General features: G+C 41.4%; 1 pseudogene; it reads left to right on the top strand.

The window, feature by feature from the left end:
• The first annotated feature begins 1,213 nt into the window (after positions 1-1,213).
• Positions 1,214-21,829, top strand: part of LOC134383417 (procollagen galactosyltransferase 2-like) — a 306,240-nt pseudogene continuing 285,624 nt past the window's right edge.

Here is a 21,829-nt window from a genome sequence, read left to right on the forward strand (position 1 = left end):
ACCCAAATAATTGGCATTTAGTAATTTCATAATGTTTGTTGAATGAAAAAATGAGGTAGGCATTTAAATTTTTTTTACATAGGAAGAAATAGGTGTTCAGAGAGGTCAAGTCTCCAAGGTCATGCAGAGAATAAGTGACACAGTGAGATGGAAATTCAGCTCCAATTCCAAGCATCATTGCTCTTTCTAGCATGTCACAGCTGTCCCAAAGGCATTTATTTCCTCCTCTTCTTGGCTGCTGGAGCCACAGACACCTTGAGAAGCTTTTCTGCAAGAAGCCCTCTGCTCACCTCAGAGGTTCTGTCTTGACCACAGCTGCACTAAGGGTGAGAGTCAAAGAGGTTTTGTTGTCCCAGAAAGAAGCCCCTGTGCTGGAACAGTGTGGGGAGGGGATATGAGAGAAAGTGCTTACTTCCAACCTCATGTAGGAACTGTTGGGACCGTCTACTGGCACTGGAGACAAAGGGATGTATGTGCATAACCCTGACTTTCCATTCAACCAATTTTCCACAGAAAGAGTATTATAAGCAATGGATATTTTTTAATATAATTGGATTTTATTTTTTAACTGGGCTCTGCAAATTAACTGTCTTGTGACATTGATTGTATGAAGGGAAAAATATCCAATGAATTTCAGGAGAAGTGTATAAGGAAATGCAAACTTTTTCTGCCTTCGTGGTAGCTAAAACATCCTTCATCGTAGCCGTGAATGGCTGGGGTGACTTTCCATTTAAGAGCGCTACTCATTAGTCAGTAGGTGCATTATGAAAAACTGGATCCGTTGCATCACTGTGAAGGACTTCAGACGGCGGTTTGCAAAAGCAGAATAAATTTGGGGGGATTGTACTGTTATGTACACACACACACACACACGCACACGCACGCACGCCCATTGGCAGACACGACCACACCTCGCATCTCTGGGGCAAGCCACAGACCTCAGCTAAGCTGAGCCTGGACTAGAGGAACTTTCCGCAGGCCCGGGACAGACAGCCCCACGGCCACGACTGTCTGCGAGCCTGGCTGCAGACGAGTGCCAGCGGCGGCAGGGACGCGGTGCGCACCCGCGTCAGGGCCTGGGCGGTGCAGCGGCGACGCGAGGGTACCGGGAGCTGCCGCGTCGGTGCCGCTGTGCGCGCGCCGCAGCCCCGGCTGCCCCTCGCAGCCCGCTCGCTCCCTCGCGCAGCCCGGCCTGGCGCTCGCCGCAGGACCTCCCCGCCGCCCGCCCCGGCCCGGAACATGGCTGCGCGCCCCGCCGCCACCCTCGCCTGGTCGCTGCTGCTCCTCTCCTCGGCCCTGCTCCGCGGCGGCTGCCGGGCGCGCTTCGCCGCCGAGCCGGACTTGGAGGACGACGAAGAGGAGGCGGTGGCTTTTCCCGAGTCGCCCTTGCAGAGAGCCACGGTGCTGGTGGCCGTCCTCGCCGCAACGCTGCGCACACGCTGCCTCACTTCCTCGGCTGCCTGGAGCGGCTGGACTACCCCAAGAGCAGGATGGCCATCTGGTGAGCTGGGCAGGGGTCCCGCGCCGCCGCCGCCGCCGCCGCGGGAGGGCACGCGGGCCACCGGGCGCGCACACCCCTCGCTGCCTGCGCTGCTCCGAGCTGGTCGGGCGCTCAGGCTGGGGAAAGACACGCGGGTCTGAGTGCGAATGCGGTGCTCGTGAGGGTGGTGTGCGGCTTGGGGTGGCCTTGTCCCTCCTCTCCCCGCCAGACGGGGCCTGGGGACAGCCCTCATGGGGGCTTTCAACTCCCTCCCTTTCCCTTTTAGTGGAAGCTAAATTCCTGGAATATCTCTGAAGAATGTGGTTAGGGACATTTGGGGCTGTGGCATTCCCAACAGGAAGGAGTCCCTTGCTGGACTAATAGACTGCTTTTTGGTTTCTTGGCTGCTGGCCAGCCCCATAATCCTGTCCAAGCTCCACACACCACAGTGATTATGGTTTAGACCCGCCAAGATAGTGGAAAGTTGCTGCCAAGTGCAATCAGGATTTTGCATGTCATTACCGCACCATTGAACAGTAAGCTTATCTGCAGCTCCCACGCTGCTGCTTTCTCTCTGCTAGGAGCAGGTGGGATAGGAGTGCATTCAGACAGATGGACATGTCTTGTGTTGCAGATGGATTTTGTGGAGTTTGTGTGTAAGGCTTGAAACAGCCAGGGTACTGAAATGTTTTAGAAAATTACAAGTCCCCTTCTGCCTTTATGATCTTTAAGTTTTACTAGGCACGTTGATTTTCATTCTAGAATTTTCACTTTAGCAGGATATGGATTTCTAAAACAATGGATTAAAAATATAATATATATCCTTTTTTATTCAGCCATCACAGTTTGTCTATGTGAATAAACCCAGGAAATCATGTTGAAATTAGCAGCTGAAGCGGCCTACAAGTGGTTCAGCCCCACTGGTCTAGTTCATTGGCTGTTGAGTGGACCCTCATCACTGTGTTCTGCTGACCTTTGGGTAGAAAGCTGCTAGGATTTGACTCGTGTTTCCCAAATACTGGCTCAGGGACTAGTACATCTCAACACCTGGAGCATTTGTTAGAAACGTAGATTCCTTGGCCTCAGAAGCAGCCTCATTCAGTCAGATGGTCCACGGGAGGGGCCTGGGAATCTGTATCTGGAGCACACACACGTGTGACTTGGGTGCACCTCTTGGTTTGTGAACTACGGGAGATGAGCCCCCACCTGGCCCAGTCAGGACTAGGGGACTTTTACACAATGACCGAAAGTACAGAACATGGGATTTTCAGAGTTTGGAAAGTTGACATGCTGTGAAATCTCCTAACTCCAGATTCCAGATGCTTAAGTCATCAAAAAGGCCAAGGGGTTTTCTTGTTAAGAGAAGTAGTACAGGATCACACAGGAGAAGACACACCAGGCATGCATCATCTGTGTTTTTTATTAAGTCAAACACATATGTTCTCCCTCCATCCAAAAATGACTATTGAAAAAAAAAAATTAAAAGCAGTGTCCTAAACTCTTTGCCTACTGTATGAAGCTCCTTGCACTGGGGCTCAGTATAAAATGGTCCTCCCTCAAACTCTTCTTTTCTCAATGTATCTTGCCTAATGAGTTCATTAAGTATTTAGCTTTATAGAAGAAAAAGTATGTATTGATGAACGTCTTTTAATAGAGTGGAGGGAAATCACACCAGTGCATTTCCTTTAACTGAATAATATTCATTTGAGCCACTTCAGTCCCCATGTTCCCTAATCTTGGTTCCTTTGTTGCTTGTATTTAATTTTCTGGCCTTTGATTTTCTCTTTGTCATTCCATTAAAAACTCCTTCCCTCATTTGTGATACTGTAAACAGTCTATTAAATTAGTCTGTTTTTAACAGCTTGTGGCTCAGCCTTAATTACATGATATCACAAAGTCCCGAAGCCTAGTGTCTTCACTAGTAATGAACTCAAAATATAATTTTTGGGAAATTCACACAGTTCTATTCTGCTGTACAAAAGATTGTTCTGAATTTGTTGCTGCTGTACAAAGAAATGTTTTAAGAAGTTGATATAGTAGCGTTATTACAATTGCATGTAAAGCAACCACCTGTGGGGAAGATCACAACTCAGTTGCTAAATCTTGTACTGTTCCACATTGTATTTTCTTGTGTTCTTTTGTGACAGGGCCATCAAAAACTCCATAGCAAAGGCTCTCGAGTTTATGCATCCATTTTCTTTTTTAAATACTTTTTCCTTTTCAGAAATGTGATCTGCATTTTAGCATGTCCCACCAAGAAGACTATAATTACCTGGGATGAAGGTGAGCCTGGTGCATGGAAGGGGCTGTCCCTAAGATGAGTCGCCTCTAGCTTAAAGCAGCTTCTTCCATTTTTCCCCCGGTGTGCAAAATCATCGTTTTGTTATTTGTGTTGTCTTGCGAAAGGACTGGGAAGCATTCCTCATGACGGATCACTTTGAACAAGTCACTTATTCTCTCCGGGCCACAGTTTCTTCTCTTGTAGCATAAGGGAAATGTGTAGAATTGTGGTTCTCAAATGAAGCTGCTTATTAGAATCTTTGATAAGGTCTTTAAAAATACTGGGCCCAATACCAGACCAATTATCTGAATCTCTGGGATAGATCCAGGGCAACTGACATATTTTCAAAACCTCCCAAGGGGTGGTAATGTGCAATTAGGCTTGAAACCCTGTGGACAAGATGTTCTCTGGGGTCCCTTCCCGATCTGACATTATTCCCTTCCTCACACAAGTGACATATCTGAAGAATTTTCAAGAATCATAACTCTGCATAATAGATGGTTTCTGGACCCTCAGCCCAACTTTAGATCTTTTTGGGGTGGCCTGAAAAATCTAATTTTCCTAGGAAGCTCAGGTATTTCATCCTGTTGTATACTGTACACAAAGTTGTTTGTTAATACTTCCTTTGGAAGGCATGAGCTCCGTGATGACTGAACTGCCAACGAACATGGCAACGTGAAGTCTAGCCTTGCTGGGGCATATACTGGAACTTCTTATGAAAGGGCTGTGGGTACCAGGTGTAGGAGTAGCATCGGCCAGGACTTCTTTGCTTTGGTACACAGATGGCTGCCCCTTGGTTAAGGGAGCTGTGTATGTCAGGGCTTCTAAGCTCATCTAGCTGGGCTCTGGCCAGCTCAGTATTCCTTCCTGCAGTATGTGTTTTGGTGTGTTGCCCGGCTTTGCTTTCAGGTTTTCTTTTTCATGCTGGTGCAGGGGCTCTAATCATCTCTGGGCATTGAATTTCTGATGTTACTTTTAATGGCTTTGGAGTTTAGCTTCTTTTGTTTCTAGATTTGCATAAACAGTGCTGCCTTTGTCCTGCGGTCTTGACACAGCTTCAAAGCTTTGACTGGGCATCAAAGACACACTGGATCCTCATTTCTTAGGCATTAGGTTGCAGCAGAGCCAGTAGGTGACTGAAGGTTACAGCCCCACTTTGGGACCAGTTTTCTTTCCTCTCAGTCAAAGAAGATTAGATTAGATTCTGCCAAGTCCTCTTTGATAACAGTCCTGAATCTTAACAACTTTTCATAAGTAGTAAATCGTAGTGAACTAAAGGGGAACTGCTGGTCTTTGTCTGAAGAGGAAAGGACAGTAACTCACTAATATATGCCAAAGTCTCCCCACCCTGTGAGAGGCAGGTGATTGAGTCTCTCTGGGAAGCATGGAAGCTCCAGGCCCGTTGGCCAGACCTTGCTACTGATGTTGGCTTTGCAAGGGCCAAACCCTCATTTTCCAGTGCATCTTATCAAAATAAAGGCAGTAATTGAACTTTCAGTTATCTGTGCATGGAGCATCTGTATTTTGGATATACAGAGGCCAGTTTTGATAACAGGCAGTTTGGTCCAATCATCCAGTGCACCCTTGAGCTATGTCTCTGTCTTTATGCTGTCTTTGTGTGTGTTTAGATAACGGTGCTTAATTTTTATCTCAACTCAGAAAAAAAGCTGAAAAGTATTCATCAACATTCCATACAGGGCATGCCACCAGCATCAATTATATCTGCTTTCTTAACTGCTTGGTATTTTGCATTGTCTATGCCATGCACAGCTGTATTTTCAGATATTCTTGAATTCTTTGCCTTGCCTTGGTCTCCTTATCTGTGCAATGAGTGTTGGATAGGCTGATCTTCAACAAAGTTCCTAGTAGGTATTTGTAGTTCCACCACTGATACCACAAAAAATGAAACTCACTCTGTTACCACCTCACTTAAGATGGTGTTTTGGCTTTTTTCTTTATTTGTACTTAGTTTTGACTTCTTTCAATACTTTTGACTTATCTGTGTCTCACATCCTTGGTGATTAGACTGATGATGCATGTCTACATAAAATTAAAAATAATTTTTTTGCCCTGTAACCTGCATGAAAATGCTTTTCTGAACAACAGCAGCAAAATGAAGAGCTGTGATGAGAAGAAAAAAATCCAGAGAATTATGTCAGGAGAGATAGTTCCAGATCTGAAAACTGGGAAAATCATTGCAGTTGACACTAGGGATGGAGTATTTGCAGCATTTGTGTATATATTGCAGGTGACTGGTTACATTTGACTCTTCTCATGCATGAAAATAAATGCAAGTCCTCCTTAGAAGTTCCCCCCAACTTTTTTTTTTTTTTTTTGGAAAAGGCAACAATAGGAGTTTCACATTTGCTGTTGTGAAGAGAAAAAATTTACATGTTTGTTCTTTGCAAAAGCTGCTTCCTTGATTGCAGGCAGGTGCATTCTACTCAGTATACTATTTGAGAAAAGTGGCTTGCTTGCACGCTTTGGGGGTTAGGAGAATCTGGCAGTCGGAAGTCAAGTTGCACCAGGCTAATGGATTATTACACTGAAGTGATAGCTACTCCCTGTGGAAAGGCTGTATTTCACAGTGGTGTCACTATATCATAGAGATGCTAAAAACTGGTCCATAGCTGACGCCGTCAGAGGCTAGAAGTGTGAGTGCTGTGAAAAGTCCTTGTAAAATGAAGCTGGGCGGGCCATGGCCTTCCTTGCTGATGCTTTAGTGTGGGAGGGGAGGAAAAGTCAGGGGAAGTGGAGATATGAGAGACTGGGAATCATTTGTCTCCTGATTTTGAATTTATATTTTACAGAAAGATAAAATCAAGAAGAAAAAAATTTCTTTTTCAAAGAGTTTTCCCACTGCTGACTCTTTGACTTACATTTCTGGGGCTCAGTTTCTAAAATCTAATTCTTCCCTTTCTGAGTTTTAACCAATAAACAAAAAAGCAAATCTTCTGCTGGATCATTGAGAAAGCACTGCTCTTTGGCTGCCTCCCTCAGGCCTCTCTGATCTTGGCTACCCAGCCGGTGCTCTCCAGCTGGAAGCTGGCTGCCTCCTTTCCCCCAAATCTAGTCCCAGCTGTTCTGTGTCTGAAGGGAGACTCTTCTAGGGCCTTGGGAACACCGGGGCTCAGGCATGGTAGCCTAGAATGCCCTAATGAATTTTTACTCTGATGTCATAGCACATGTGATTTAGTGGGCTGAGGGTGAAACCATTTCTGCTCTGAAATAAAATGGATTTTGAAGCTTTTCCCTCTCTTCCATGTAATCGAGTGCCTGAGTGTTGCTTCCCATCATCTGTGTATCAGTTGTCACATTTTAGGTAACAAATTGCCTTGGCATTCTGTAGCTTTGAGCTAGAAAGTAAATAATTCCCCTGAAATGAACACTTTATCATTTTGATGTCAAAAGAGCATAGAATAAATAAATCTTAGTAGTCTCTGTTTTACCTTCTGAAATCATTTCTTTTTAGTGAATTTTTTGAGTTCTCATTCTAATTAAATCTCACTCCTGCTTTTACTACATCATAGATTTGGTTCCATATTCTCTTTTCCAGTTATTTCCTTTTTGTGTTTCAAGGAGATAACTTTCCAAGTTAGACTTGATTAATTTATTGATGGATTGATCTATTTATTTATCCATATAATTAGTTTTCGTGGTTGCAGTAGAAATTCAGCTGTCTTTTCTGAAATAATTGAGAGAAGTTCTTCTTACTTTCACCTTGTAAAATATGATTATGACTTTAAGAAAAACCAGACAGATAATTCTTGTTTTCAGCAATTAAAAAAAAATTGCCTGCTTTGTCCTTCCCTGAGAAGACAAAGGTTACAAATGGCTACAGTGTGTAGTTAATTTCACCGTGGGTGGTAAAATAACACACTATTCTTTCCAGACCCCTAAACAATCAACAGTTAACAAGTGAGATCATTTTTGGTAGAAGAATCGCATATGTCATTGTCTCAAAAGAGACATGGGCTGCAGATTCTGTCTGGGGACCTGCTTCCAAATACTTGTTCAGACTCCTCCCAGCTTTGTGTGAACTTGGCATTCATCCCACTTTGACATTTCAAAGAGGCTGAGTGCTGCACATTCACAACTAAATACATAGTAAAGAAAACCCAGTAACCTGTTGTTAAATACAAAGCGGAAGGGACAACAATAGTCATTTTACGTTTCTTTGCATTTATTCTGACAGTGCATTTTGGGCTGCTGTAACAGAATACCACAGATTGAGTAATTTATAATAAAAAAATTTATTTGACTTACGGTTCTGGAGACTGGGAAGTTCAAGATCGAAGGCCTGTTTGCTGCACCATCCCATGGCAGAAGGACAGACAGGACAAGAGAGAGTGCAAGAGGGGGCCAAATTAGACCTTTTATAAGGAGCCTACTCTTGCCATAATAGCAGTAATCCATTCATGAAGGCAGAGCTTTTGTGGCCTCGTCACCTCTTAAAGGTCCCATCTTTCAACACCTCTGCATTGGGGATCAAATTTCCAACACATGAACTTTTGGGGACACCTTCAAACCATATCAGTCACTAAAAAGAAATTCAAACTTTTTTTTCAGGCTCCTTAGAAAAGTAGAAAGCTTTGATTATTTCTTAAAAGTCCTTTAAATGTTGAAGTTATATGTGAAAAGATGAAGCTGCATGGATGTTTTCTCACCTTACCTCAAAGCCCTGCTTTTTAAAAATAGTAAACTGTAATCAGCAGTATGGTAACCAGCCTCTGCGATGTTCCCCAATGATGGCTGCCTTCCAGTATTCACTCCCTCTGTAACCTCCTCTCATGTTGAATCATGTGACTTCATAGAACAGGTAGATGTGAGAGCATGTGATTTCCAAGGTAAGATCATAAAAGGCATAGCAGTTTCTGCCATAGTCTCATGAATTGCTTGCTCAGTGGATGCCAGACCCCATGCCCATGAGGACTTTCAAGCAGTCCCAAGGAGAGGCCCACGTGCAGAGGAACTAAGGCCTGCAACCCACAGCCAGCATCACATCTAAGTACCACCTCATGAGAGACTCCAAGTGAGAACGCCGTAAATGCCTGACCCACACAATCTAAGAACATAATGAACGTGACTATTTGAGGTGCTGGAGGTGCAGACATAGACCCTGCTGTTATGGAGATTGTGGTGTAGTGGGGGAGAGAGGTGATAAACAAGTCATTGAACAAACAAGATGATTTTAAAAGATATCTGCTAAGGAGAAGGTAAAGCAGTGTGATGGGGTAGAGCTTTGATAGGTAAGGGAGTCAGAGAAGACTTTTTGAGAAGGTGATGTATGAGCCAAGGCCTCAGGAATGAGAAGGATCCACCTTGCCAAGGTGGTAGGGAGTGTGGAGTGGAGGAAGCCAGGGAAAGTGTTCACTTGATGGAAGAAAACAAAGAAGGTTGGAATGGCTACGTCTGTTTCAGACCTACATCAGATTTGCCTTCAGAATAGCATGCTGTTCTTCTTTGAGCTGCTTCTTGGGAGAAATATGGTCAGTTTTCAATATCCTGAACAAGAGTATAATATGTTTTTATTTTTTTATTGTCAATTCATTTAACTATACAATTTAACATCCACCAGGGAAATAATTTATGCTGTTAACCTTTGCCAGCAAATTCCCTACTTGAACATCCTGGGCATCCTGATTTCACAGTGGAATGTTCTTAGGACTTTTGGGGGGCTGCTCTGTTGTCAGTGCCATTACTAATAGGACTTGGGGGGACAGTACTAATGAAAAATTAAAGTGCTTTATTTGAAAATAACAAACTAAAATTAAACAAAACATACTCTCTCAACAATAAATGAAGACATTCTGCACAGCCATACAGTGAGTCTAAAAGCCAGGGGATGGCTAGATGTGCTCATTTATCTCTTCTCTTACTTAAAACACCGGGTAGGAGTGTTGAAAGGACCTGCTAAACTTACAGCATGCATCATTGGATTTTAGGTGAATTATTTGCTGTTCTTCTGTGTTTCCATTTGTTTTCATTAGGCGTAGAATAAAAATTTGCAAAAATGTAGAGCAGTGTTTTGGATCCTGCTCTGCATCTTTTCACAGAAATCATTAGAACACTGTCTACTTTTGATGTCCTATATCCTAGGTTGACATCACAGCACATCTCATCTTGATTAAAATTTCTCCGATTGGCTCTGGGTTAAGCAGAGCAATTTGTTGTGGGTTTGCTTCAGTTTGTGGTTAAATTCTGAGTCTCAACTACAGGGTATTATACCTGTTAAAAACTTGTTTTCTATCAGTTTCAATTGTTTGAGACTTTAATTTCCTTATCATTTAAAACAGGAGTGAGATCACCAAAAGTAAAGAATGTGAATTAAAAATAATCTGCTTTAGTTAAGTATTTATTTTCTATTTAATCTCCTAGTTCATCAATTAATAAACAGAGAACATTGTCAGGCCCCAGCACAGGCAAAGAATACTGATTACTGATTTAAAAGGAAAACCCTGTAAATCAATATTCGAGTTATGTTTCCTTCGTAAACCCATTAGCTCTATCCTGGGGAAAAGTGTCAATGAGTAATTATTTCAGACCAGTGAGCTCATAGCTGTCTGCTTGGCAAAACTCGGCTCTGGTTTCTTCATGAAAAATAAGATAACTGCCAGGATTTTTTTCTGTCTCATACCTGAGTCCTCACAAGTGCTGCTTTTCACCCCATAAGCTGTAGGTATGCTTTAGGTCAATGGCATTTCCTCTGCCTCCCACATAGTGCGACCAAGAAGTGAGTTGATATTGAGAAGCCAAAAATCCGAATAGGAAACAATGACTCATTTATTTTAGAAAGGAAAGGCACACATATAGGGGCCGTGAGAAAGGACCTCAGCTGTTCAAATTTGAGTCTAATCTCTGACAAAATAATAATTTTAATCTGGCTTGCTTTAAGCAGATGTATGGTTCCACATCTCACGGACTCTGTTTTATAAAAGGCTGCCCCTGCTCCCCTGCATTTGGCATTCTTGCTGCTTGCTACTGGTAGAAAATATTTGTTCCTTCTCAATTTATCCTGATCCCTGCTGTCTGAAGAATCTTCTAGCATATTAATTTATGACTTTGGGAGATCGCATGTTCATTTCTGTTGGGGCCTCTGTGCCAAATTTGGCTCTAAAATATCTCATGCCTTTTCACTTAGGTATTTTGCACAGTATTACTGTTTATATCTTCTTAAATATTTAGATTTTCAAGGTAAAGTGCAAAATGTATATGGTCTGAAAAAGATTTAGTGTTCCTTGATTTTATTAGCAATGAAAAAGTTTCTTATGAATGAAATCATTGTTCAGATTTGCTTTCCATTTTGTTTACTTTGTTTCTGAAGATATTTTGAAACCCTGATATCTGGGAATGGAATTCTTTATATGCTTCCTAGGGAAGGAAGTATAACACACCAGTTAGAATAATTACCACTAGAAAAGAAGTACTCTTCCTCATCCAATAATACTATAGGGCAACAAATCACTCACCCCACCAGTTCAAATACAGTGGGATGGGAAGAGGAATGTTCCAGCTGTGTGAGTTAACCCTCTCAGATATAATTTTCAAAGGTAATTTTGTTAATATATATGATAATTTAGGTAATGATATTCTTAGAGAATAAGTTTTAATTAATGTATAATTGTGTCTGCTTAATGTCTTTATTGTTGTATGTGAATTATTCTTCTAAACAGTGTGTTAGAAGAATTTATTATTTATAAATTATAAATACCTGCAATTTTTACCTTTCATTTAATAATGAGAGCTAATAGTTATTGAACATTTACTATGTACCAAGCATTATAATAACAGTTTCCATGAATTAACTCATTCAGAGTTCACAACCCCAGGAAACATATATTATTAGTAGTAGCCTCATCTGACAAAGAGGAAACTGAAGCTCAGACAAATTAAGACTTTTCCAGTGCCACATGCTTAGGGCAGATCGGTGAACTGACCCAGGCCTTGAGGCAGGTTAATTGTGAAGCTCATGAAGCTTGAACTTCAGTCCCCCCCCTCCGGGGGGGGCATCGTAATGTATCCACATTTATTTTGGTCAAATCTGAAAAAGGAAATATTTTATAAGCAATCAGCTAAGACCACTTAACCAACTTCTCCTCCATCACACTTCTTGTCTGGGGTGGTATTGGAGTGGCCGTGGGCATATCTGTGATCTGGTTATGGGAGATTGACTTGGGGATGCATCTAGTTCGGAGTTGGTGGAATAATGTGGTTCACAGCTACTTTCACATATACTTTATTACTCTTTTGGTCCACTTGACATACAGGTGAAGGACCACCGGCTCTGTTGTATGGCTGGTATCAGAGGTAAGAATAGAGAAACAGCAATTGAATCTTGTCTCTGGAAAATATTTCCAATCATTAGACAGGAAAATCTTAAGTGAATTGTTTAGTTCTCATTAAGTCCTGGCCAAATCAAAACTGCTATCAGAAACATACTCCATAATGTAGTGAATACAACTGAATATAATTATAAATGTGCCAGACATATTTTTTTTCCCTCCTATAGGAATCACATGAAACAGAAGATACCAGAAATGCTGTGTTTGAAGAGCACAGGCTGTGGTAGTACCATAGAAAGCATGCATGTTTTCTACATTGCAGCACCTCCTGCTGTGTTCTAGCAGATCTCATACATCTTGGCCTGAGAGAGTCTGGCAGTTCCATTTGAGGCAGCACACAAAACTGTTACCAGCACAGCAAAATGACTTGAAAGTTTTCTAAACTGTTATTAATAAAAAGCAAATTTCAATCAACTTTGATTGAGGAAAGGCCAAATTATATTTCTAGTCTCTCTATATGAAAAGATATAAATATTCTGTAAAGAGTTTGAGAATATGTAAATAAAAATGTTAAGAAAGTAGATTTATAGAAATATGTCAGACAGTTAGTTATTAAAATATTTTTCTGGGTTTTGGACGTTTGTGGCATTTCTCAGCTTCAAAACTTTTGTTATAACTTATTTTTCACTTGAAATATTCACTTTATACATTTTTATATAAATATTTTAAAAATCCATTTTTTAGATTTAATTTTACATTTGGAATTAGGTATCCCTTTCCTTAAAATGGGTTCCTCCAGGTTATATGGTATGTTAAAAATTTGTGGAAAAATGGAATTAAAATATAATATGAATCTTTCCATGAACTTTTTGAAGTACCCTCGTATAAGCTTCAAGCTCCACAAGAGCTAGATTCAACCCTGCCCAGGTCCTTAGATGTAAAATTCAGCACCACAATGCCACTTGAGTGGTAGAAATACTCCTTTTAAATCCTTGTCTTTACTTTTCATTGCCTCACAAACCAGCTGTTCTTTCCATTAAAGTTCCGTATTAGTGCTTTCTGAATTAATGACAGTTAGCCTTATTTAACACTGAAATCTCACTGCTGAAAAAAGTAGCATCCCCAAATTTGTAGTTATAAATAGTATTTTAACACCCACACTAATTTCCCACAATAAAACTTTCTGCAAACATTTCAAATGGCTGCTTTTGCCACACTGAATTGGGCACTTCTTAGCACAAGAAGTCCCACTCCAGGCTTGCTGTATAATTCCCTACTGGATCTTTGGTGTAGTTCAGTGACGTAAAAATTTTAGTGATGGATTATTTACAATCAAAGTGGAAATATCTAAATTATTTTGATGCTGAAATAAATTTAATAATCGAGGGTCCTTTCGTGCATAAAAACTCATTTTGCCACATTTTATTAACTGTGCACCACCTCTGAAACCACTATGTGACTATAAATAAAGCCACCCATGACAATTTGAGCCATGGAGTGAGAATTCATTTTTATGGTGTCACCTTTGACATTTTAAGTTCTTTAGCATTCAGTAAAGTTAATAGTGACTGTCAATAAATTATAATGAGTTAGAATTTCTAATACATTTGAATATCAACACATCTATGGCATCCCCAGCTGGGAAATCAGATCTCTTCACAGTTTCACATACATGGCTTTTGATTTAATTTGCCAAATCCTGTACACTGCTCAGGAGGTTGTGCTGTGAACTCCCTGTCTTGTCATCTGCCGCTAAATCATCACCTCTCCTTCACGTCAGCCTTAGTTCCTTCTGCAGCTTCTGTCCTGCTTTCAATAGAATGACTTCATGGCAGAGAGCCAGGGATCTGCTGTGTGGGACCTCACAGCTAAGAATGTTCCACAGGTACCAAAGCAGGGCAAGTGAGGCACAATAGCTGCATTTCACCAAGTTAGAAGGCATGCGGGGCTGACCCCGTGGCGCACTCGGGAGAGTGCAGCGCTGGGAGCGCAGCAGCGCTCCTGCCGCGGGTTCGGATCCTATGTAGGGATGGCCGGTTCGCTCACTGGCTGAGTGCGGTCACAAAAATGGACAAAAAAAAAAAAAAAAAAAAAGGCATGCAAACACGTGTAGGCATTCTTTATATATTCGTTTACTAAAGATATCACGAATCTTTCTAATGGCAGGAATTGGACTCACAGAAAGTGAGTAAAATACTGCCTCTCTCTGCCCTTTGGAAACCCAGCATCGCAAAAGAAGCATAGTGCGTGCGGGAACAAGGCCCTGTTCTGAGAGCCTGGAAGGGCATTAAGACGAGGTTGGCGGGCTGAGCCCGTGGCGCACTCGCGAGAGTGCAGCGCTGGGAGCGCGGAGACGCTCCCGCCGCGGGTTCGGATCCTATATAGGACTGGCCGGTGCACTCACTGGCTGAGTGCCGGTCACGAAAAAGACAAAAAAAAAAAAAAAAAAAAGACGAGTTTGGCAAATCAGTGAGAGCTTCACTGTAACCGCCACAGTAATGGCCATACCAAAAATGGCCGCAGGATTAGATGTGTATTTGCCTTACATTTACATGGGATTTCCCTCTGACACAAACCTTCAGCTCTCTGCCTTCTACAATCTGATCTTGTCCTCTTTAAGACCTGCTCGATCCTTCTACTTGCTACCACAGTCCCCTTTGGTCTTTAATTCCAAATTGAAGTCTGTACCAATTGCAAATATCTTAGATTCCTTGCTCCCTTGTCGTTTTGTTTACTCACCTAGAAAAAGCCCAGTCCCAGGTCAGTCCTCCCGCAGCCCCTGCTCTGAGTACTGTTCATCCCCTACCCGTGCTCAGGCTAATTTCCCACACAAGGTGAACTGTCCACTCTCAAGTGGGCCTGAAGCTGCCCAGTGATCCTTCTGCTTCCTTAGTCAGCTCTTGCTCTTCACAAGTGTCATCACTTCCACTGACATTTTTAATAGATCACCTTGCTTCTAAATTCATCAATAAAATGGAAGCCAGCCGATGAAGATGATCTGTTTCCTTGCCTCCTTTAATCCTGTTGTGATGGAAGAGAGATTTCATCCTGTCTAAAGGAAACCTCAATTTTAACTCCAGCTCCCATCCTCTTCCTTGACTCTGTCCTCCCGCCAGCCTTTGTCTCATCTTCTTCCCTGTACTTTTGCATTAACTCAGCAGATGTTTATTTATCACTTGTGATGTGTTAGACCTCGGGACGTGAAGGGGAATGAGACACAGTACCAGCCCTCGAGGACTTGGAGTCAAGTTTCTTGAGAGAATGGTCTACCTTTGCCTCTTTTGCATTCTCGTGTGCATTCATTGCTCACCTGGTTTCCATAATCTAGTTTCCACACTCTGCACTCCACTGAAAGTTTCCTTGCCAAGATCGCCAGCAATCACGGTCACTAAATCCACTGGCACTTTGACAACTTCTCTTCAGTGATCTTTCCGCTGCGTTTAATCAGATGGACCACACTTCCCTTTTTTACAGCAGACGATTCCACTCTCCTAATTTTCTTCTGAACTGGTTGTCTTTTTTGAGGCTTACTTCTTTCTCATTGCATGGTTCTTAAAAACAGTGCTCTCCAGGGATCTAGATTTGTCCTTTTTTCATGGGACAGCATCACCTTAAGTGGTTTCATCTCTTCCTGTAGCTTCAGTTTCTAAATGTATGCTGATGACCCTCAATTCTTTATTCTATCCCTGATTATTTCTCCTGAGCTCAAGACCTAGCAGCCTCCTGGCTTCTTCATATGGATGGTCCATAGATTCCTCTAATTTATGTCTCAATCTGAACTCACCACCTGTATTAGTTCATTTCTGTTGCTTAGAACAAAATACCCAGAACTGGGTAATTTGCAAAGAAAACGAAATTTAGTGCTCACAGTTTTGGAGGCTGGGAAGTCCAAAGTTTAGGGAACACATCTGATGAAGGCCTTGTTGGTGGTGACAGTGATGCAGGGGTCTCACATGGCAGAATGGCAGAGGAAAGAGAGAGACTCTCATGTGCTCTCCTTTTAAAGCCCTCAGAACCATGCCATGACCATGATCATTAATCCATTCACTACAACATAGTCCTCCCAATCTAATCACCTCTTCAGGGCCCCAGCTTTCAATTACCTTAGTAAGATTTTCCACTGTAAACAGTTGCAGTGGGGATTAAGCTTCAGTCTACAGCACTGCCTTCTGATTCCTTTGCTCAACCAGCTCTATCTCCCATGTTCCCACCAGCGTGTACCCATTTGCCCAAAACAGAAACATGGACTCTCCCCCACCATCTATAACAAATTATTTGTCAATTCTGTCAGTTCTTCTTACTTAATCCTCTAAAGTTTTTTCAGTTTCCCTATCCTCTCTGTCACTTCCTCAGTTCAAATCACCATCATCTCCCATCTCTTAATGGTGTGTTCTGCCCTCAGTTTTACCCACCAATCTATCCATTATCCACAGTGCAAGCCACATGAACTTTCTTAGATGAAATCTGGCCATGCTACTTGCAAACCTTCAGTAGCCTTTGAGGGTAAAATCCATGTACCTTGCAATGGCATGCAAGGCCCTTCAACATGTAGGGATTCTGCTGGTTTCTCATGCCTAGTCCTTCCCCACTTCTCCCTTGTGCCTTGTGCTGTGATCATGTAGAACTGCCTTCCAGGGGATCACAGCTCCTTCTGGCCTCTGGGCCTTTGTAAATGCTCTTTGCTAGATCCCAATTGCCCCTCTCCACTATTAATTTGCCTATTTTTCGAAGCTTGTAATAGACTCTACCTTCTTTCAGAAGGTTCTTCCAGGCACTGAAATCTGGGCCAAGACCTCTTTTGTGTGCTCTCATGCATCTTCCATGACATTCTTGTAACCTTTTTTAATGGTCTGTTCATGCCTTTGTATCTGCCCTCTAGGCTCAGCTTCTTAAGGCCAGGACCTGTCTTCTTATATCCCCAGATTTTAGCACTGAGGCACTTAGAAGGAAGGTTCTCCATAAAGATTGGAAAAGGGTAAATAAGTTATTTTAATAGATTCTCACATCATTACCCACTTTATTTATCTGTTCATTTTACGATAAAACTGAGGTCCCCAAAGATGACTAATGGTTTTCTCACAGTTTTTCAATGGTCTGATTACAAAGATAGGCTCAAAACTGAGATCTTATACCTTTTTCCAGAAGCAGGAAAGTTGGAATTTTCTCCTGTGGGACTCTCTTTCTTTTTGAACTCATTTCATGATGGTGACAGAGTGCATTTTAAAGTGCACAGTGAGAATAAATTTCAAGTTTATTAGAATTTCCACATCCACACTGAAAATACACAGTTTCTTTATCATGGTACTAAGTTCAATAAAAGCAAACTGTGATTCATTGTTTAAAGAGTCACTCACACTCATTATGAAAATTAGATTCAATATTTTTTTTCTCTCTCTTAAAAGGAAGGATTTGGAAATGCGACCCATCATCATGTTTTCATGTGATTTAGAAGAAAGCATTTTTCTCCTCCAGGAATCCTAGATGCTGTAGGACACCACACACGTGGTTGGACTTAAATTTAGTGACTATCAAAATCTCTGATTAAGTAGTTTCTTTATTGTGTTTGTATCAGTCGTATAGCATTTTACAATAAATACTTATAAATATATTTGCACGAAAAATGCTTATAAGGATAATGGGTTAAAAAATCATTTGCACTCACCATCCTAAAGAAGGAGGCAGAGAAATACCGTAGGACTGTGGACACACAATGGGCTAGACCTAGGAGAGATTTGGGGGAACCTCTACTCTCTTTCTTTTGTTTGCTATTCTATTTTTTTTTCTTCTTTTTGTAGAAGAGGAGTCTGAGAAATCCATCTTCAGCAGGCGTGAGGAAGGACAGATAAATATCATTTTTTTCCCTGTCCTTTTCCTTCTCTTCTTTTCTTCTATTCTCATTGGAGATTACAGAATTATGAATTATAATATTTTTGGTTTACATGTCAGTCTGGGAACATATTAATCAATAGACCAGACTGCTGTCCACTTGCAGCTCACATATAGGCTTTATAGATAGAAATTACACACTCTAGAAGTGAGACAAGACCGACACGGAGAGAACTGCATTCTGACTGTTAACTACATACTTTCATTGAGAACAAAGGGGGACTTTAAGATTGTGACCCCTTGCATTACTGAGACAATGCTCCCTGGCTGTGTGTTTAAAATGATGAAAAAGCATAACAGTTGGTTGGAATAAGGAAGTCGGTTTTGCGGTTACTGGCTCGCATGTTAAACAAGAGTTGGTAGTAGGGATGGAGGCTGTCTGGGTTTCTTGTGTAGCAGATGGCAGCAAACTGAGAAGGGAAAGGCTTTCCGCAGACAGCGTTGAAGGTAACTGGAGGCTGGATTTACTCTAGAGTGAGTTGGAAAGAGACAGGAGTTGTAAATAGCAGATGGTCTCCAATAGCTGTTTCTCTGTGGACAATTTCTCTTTCCCAGTTAAGTTGTCAGAGAACTGTGTTGGAGAACCAGTGCAGAAATGAACGCTTTACTGGTCCAGATTCCAGCTCTTGTTAAATAGGCTCCCACAACAAACCGTGGGGCCGGCACTTGCAGAGCTCACATTCCCTTAGAACTGTGGACAGTGTCTTGCGTGTTTGACTCTAGGTAGGGACCTGCACACAGGAGAGAGAGGAGATGTGGATTTTATTGTTCTGACAAGGTTTTGAATCATTTCCTGAAAAAGTTGAAATAGTCCTTGGATCTCCACGAGCTTTAGTAGACTGTTGCCACTGGTAATTATATGTCAGGTAGTGGCCTTCTCCCAACTCACGGTCCCTCGCTGAGCCACAGCAGGTGACCCTGAGAATTGAAACAGAACTTGCTCTCCACTGGCCTGCTGCCTCGGCTTCCCCTGGCCGGAGGGCACTACCGGCTTCCTGCTCAATGGCTGCCATCTGTCTCCTGGGAGCTGATGATCATTTGTTTCAGTTGCCCCAAATCTGAACAGAAGATTCTGTGGGTGCTGCTGTGAGAGGTGGCCAGTACTTTTGGAGCCAAAACTGACCAAGTCCGAAGGAACCTTGAGGCTCTTTCCTCCAGGAGTTGGTCAGAAGCAGGGCATCTGGCAGCTCTTGGCTCGCAGTTTTAGTTGCTCTGTCATTTTCCTTTCTGTCTTCGCAGTAACCGCTGTTCTTATGGCCGTGCTTCTATGAGATTCTCCTTCACTCAGGCCTATGTGCCTCCTCATTTGAGAGGAGAGAGGGGAGCCTGGTGGGGGGAAGATGGGAAAAATCTCTTTGTTTCTGAAAAACATGGTCTTTGTCCTTAAATCATGATGTCTTTGGAGTTCATTTAGCTCCTTCCCTAGTGAGCCTTTTAGGGTCTTTGCAGTGGTTTGCAAACATTGGGTGATTATATAGCAAAGCTGTCTGTGGCCGTCAGCCTCTCTCGTGAGGAGACACAGTTGGCAGATACCCTTAGCAGAGATTCTAAACTGGACGCCCATGAACCTGGTTCAGTCTGCAGATGAATTTTGTTTACCATACCTGCTCTTTTTACATTGCTGATATTTACGAATTTTCTATAAAAATCTGGATTTCTGGCTTCTCTTTAGTAATTGGAAGCTTTGCCATCACTGGGCCTGAATTTCCAAACGGCAGAATAGTGACTGCACCTTGAGTCAGAGTATGTGGTCTCTCACCCATGTCATCATTTACAAGACTGGCTGGTGCCTGTAGAAGTCCAGGCACAAAAACTAGACCCTAGAGCCAGGCCATCTAGAAACCTCCCTATATCCAATGGAGGACTCTGCAGGATCATCCCCCTTGATGAAACTACAGCACCTGCAACTCTGAATCTGGAAAACGGACATTGTTATAACTGATGAGTTTATGAAAACTAGTTATGCCTTTGGGATGTTTGATGCTTTAGTGTTACTTAATCCCCTCCGCTGGGGAAAGCCTTGACTTGAGCTCTGGGTGACTACAGAACACGAGCAAGAGTATAATGCGTAGACATTATGTCCAAGAAGCAGGGAGAGACCTCATATTTTAAATATTAATATTTAATATTTAAATTAAATTTAATTAATATTTAATTATTTACTATATTAGTTATTTATTAATATCAAGCATCCCCAAGACAAGTCTAGTTTTCATAAAAAAATATTTAAAATATTACTTCTCTCCCTGCTTCTTGGACATGATAATAACAAATATTAAATTTAAGCCAAAATCTTCCCTTTTTTAAAACTCTCTATCTCCATTGACTTCTTGGACTATCACTACTAGTTCTTGATCCTCAGTGATTTGTAAAAAGTGTTGTCTTCTGCTGACCGTATGAATATAATTCCCAAGATGATATACTCATAACTCTCCATTTAAAATCCAAAAGAAGCACAAAGGCTGATGTTTTGATGTTTAGAGGAAGTGAGGGAGATTCACATGGAGGGCAGAGTGTAAAACAAGTAGATGTAATTTGAAGAGCTGCCATTTACAATCAAGGCTTATGAGCTTTCTGGAATAATTGGCCAAATGTAATGCACATGGCTGAGAAAAAGACCAAGATAAGGATCATACATCTGTTAATTTACTTATACTGCCCCTATTTCCAAAAGGATTTGAAGGAATTATGTTGATTATTAAAACGTCGATCTCTTAGTGAAATGCAATTTCAGGAATGCAGAAACAGAAGGAAATTTTTGTTGCTCTTAATTCACATCTAACAAATTATGTTTAATGCTGACAACTCCTTCTGATCTGGACTTCATTCAGGTTCATTTCTCAAGGTTTGGAGATTAATGTGTTGGAACTCCTAACACTGAAGTTTGCAGGTTGACTAGTCTGTATTTCTCACCTATTAGATTTTTATTTCTCAATTTGAGAACAGAATTCTTTTTAATTGCACTACAACCGTAGAAGTTGTATATACAAAAGACTTTCATGTGAATTACCTCTTTTTTACTTTTTATTGTGAAATAAATTCAAACATTATAGAAGAGTTGCAAGAATAATACAAAGAACTCTCATATGCCAACGTTTTGTTATATTTGCTTTATCATTTTGTCTCTCTGTGTTTATGTATATTATTATTTTTTGAGCGACTGAGAGAGTTTGCATACCTTATGCCCCTTTACCTCAAAATATTTCAGTGTATTTTTCCTAGAAACAAGAATTTTTTGAACATATCTGCAGTTCAGCTATCATATTCAGGAAATTTAATACTGATACAACACAGACACACCTCAGAGATATTGCAGGTTCGGTTCTAGATGACTGCAATAAGGCAAATATTGCAATAAAGTGAGTCACATGAAGTTTTTGTTTCACAGTGCATATTAAAGTTATGTTTACACCATACTGTAATCTGTTAAGTGTGCAATAGCATTATGTCTTAACAGAACAATGAACATACATTAATTTATGAATACTTTATTGCTAAAAAATGCTTACAATCATCTGAGCCTTTAGCAAATTGTAATCTTTTTGCTGGTGGAGGGTCTCACCTTGATGTTGATGGGTGCTGTCTGATCAAAGTGGTGGTTGGTAAAGGTTGAGGTGGTTGTGGCAATTTCCTAAAATAAGACTGCAATGAAGTTTGCTGCATCGATTGACTCCTCCTTTCACAAAAGATTTCTCTGTAGCATGCGATGCTGTTTGATAGCATTTTACCCACAGTAGAATTTCTTTCAAAATTGGAGTCAGTCCTCTCAAACCCTGTCACTGCTTTATCAACTAAGTTTATGTAATACTTAAATAATTTGTTGTATTTCAATAATGTTCATAGCATCTTCACGAGGATTGCATCCCATCTCAAGAAATCACTTTCTTTGATTATCCATAA

The sequence above is a fragment of the Cynocephalus volans genome, chromosome 8 (genome assembly GCF_027409185.1).
Source record: "Cynocephalus volans isolate mCynVol1 chromosome 8, mCynVol1.pri, whole genome shotgun sequence".
Lineage (NCBI taxonomy): Eukaryota > Metazoa > Chordata > Mammalia > Dermoptera > Cynocephalidae > Cynocephalus > Cynocephalus volans.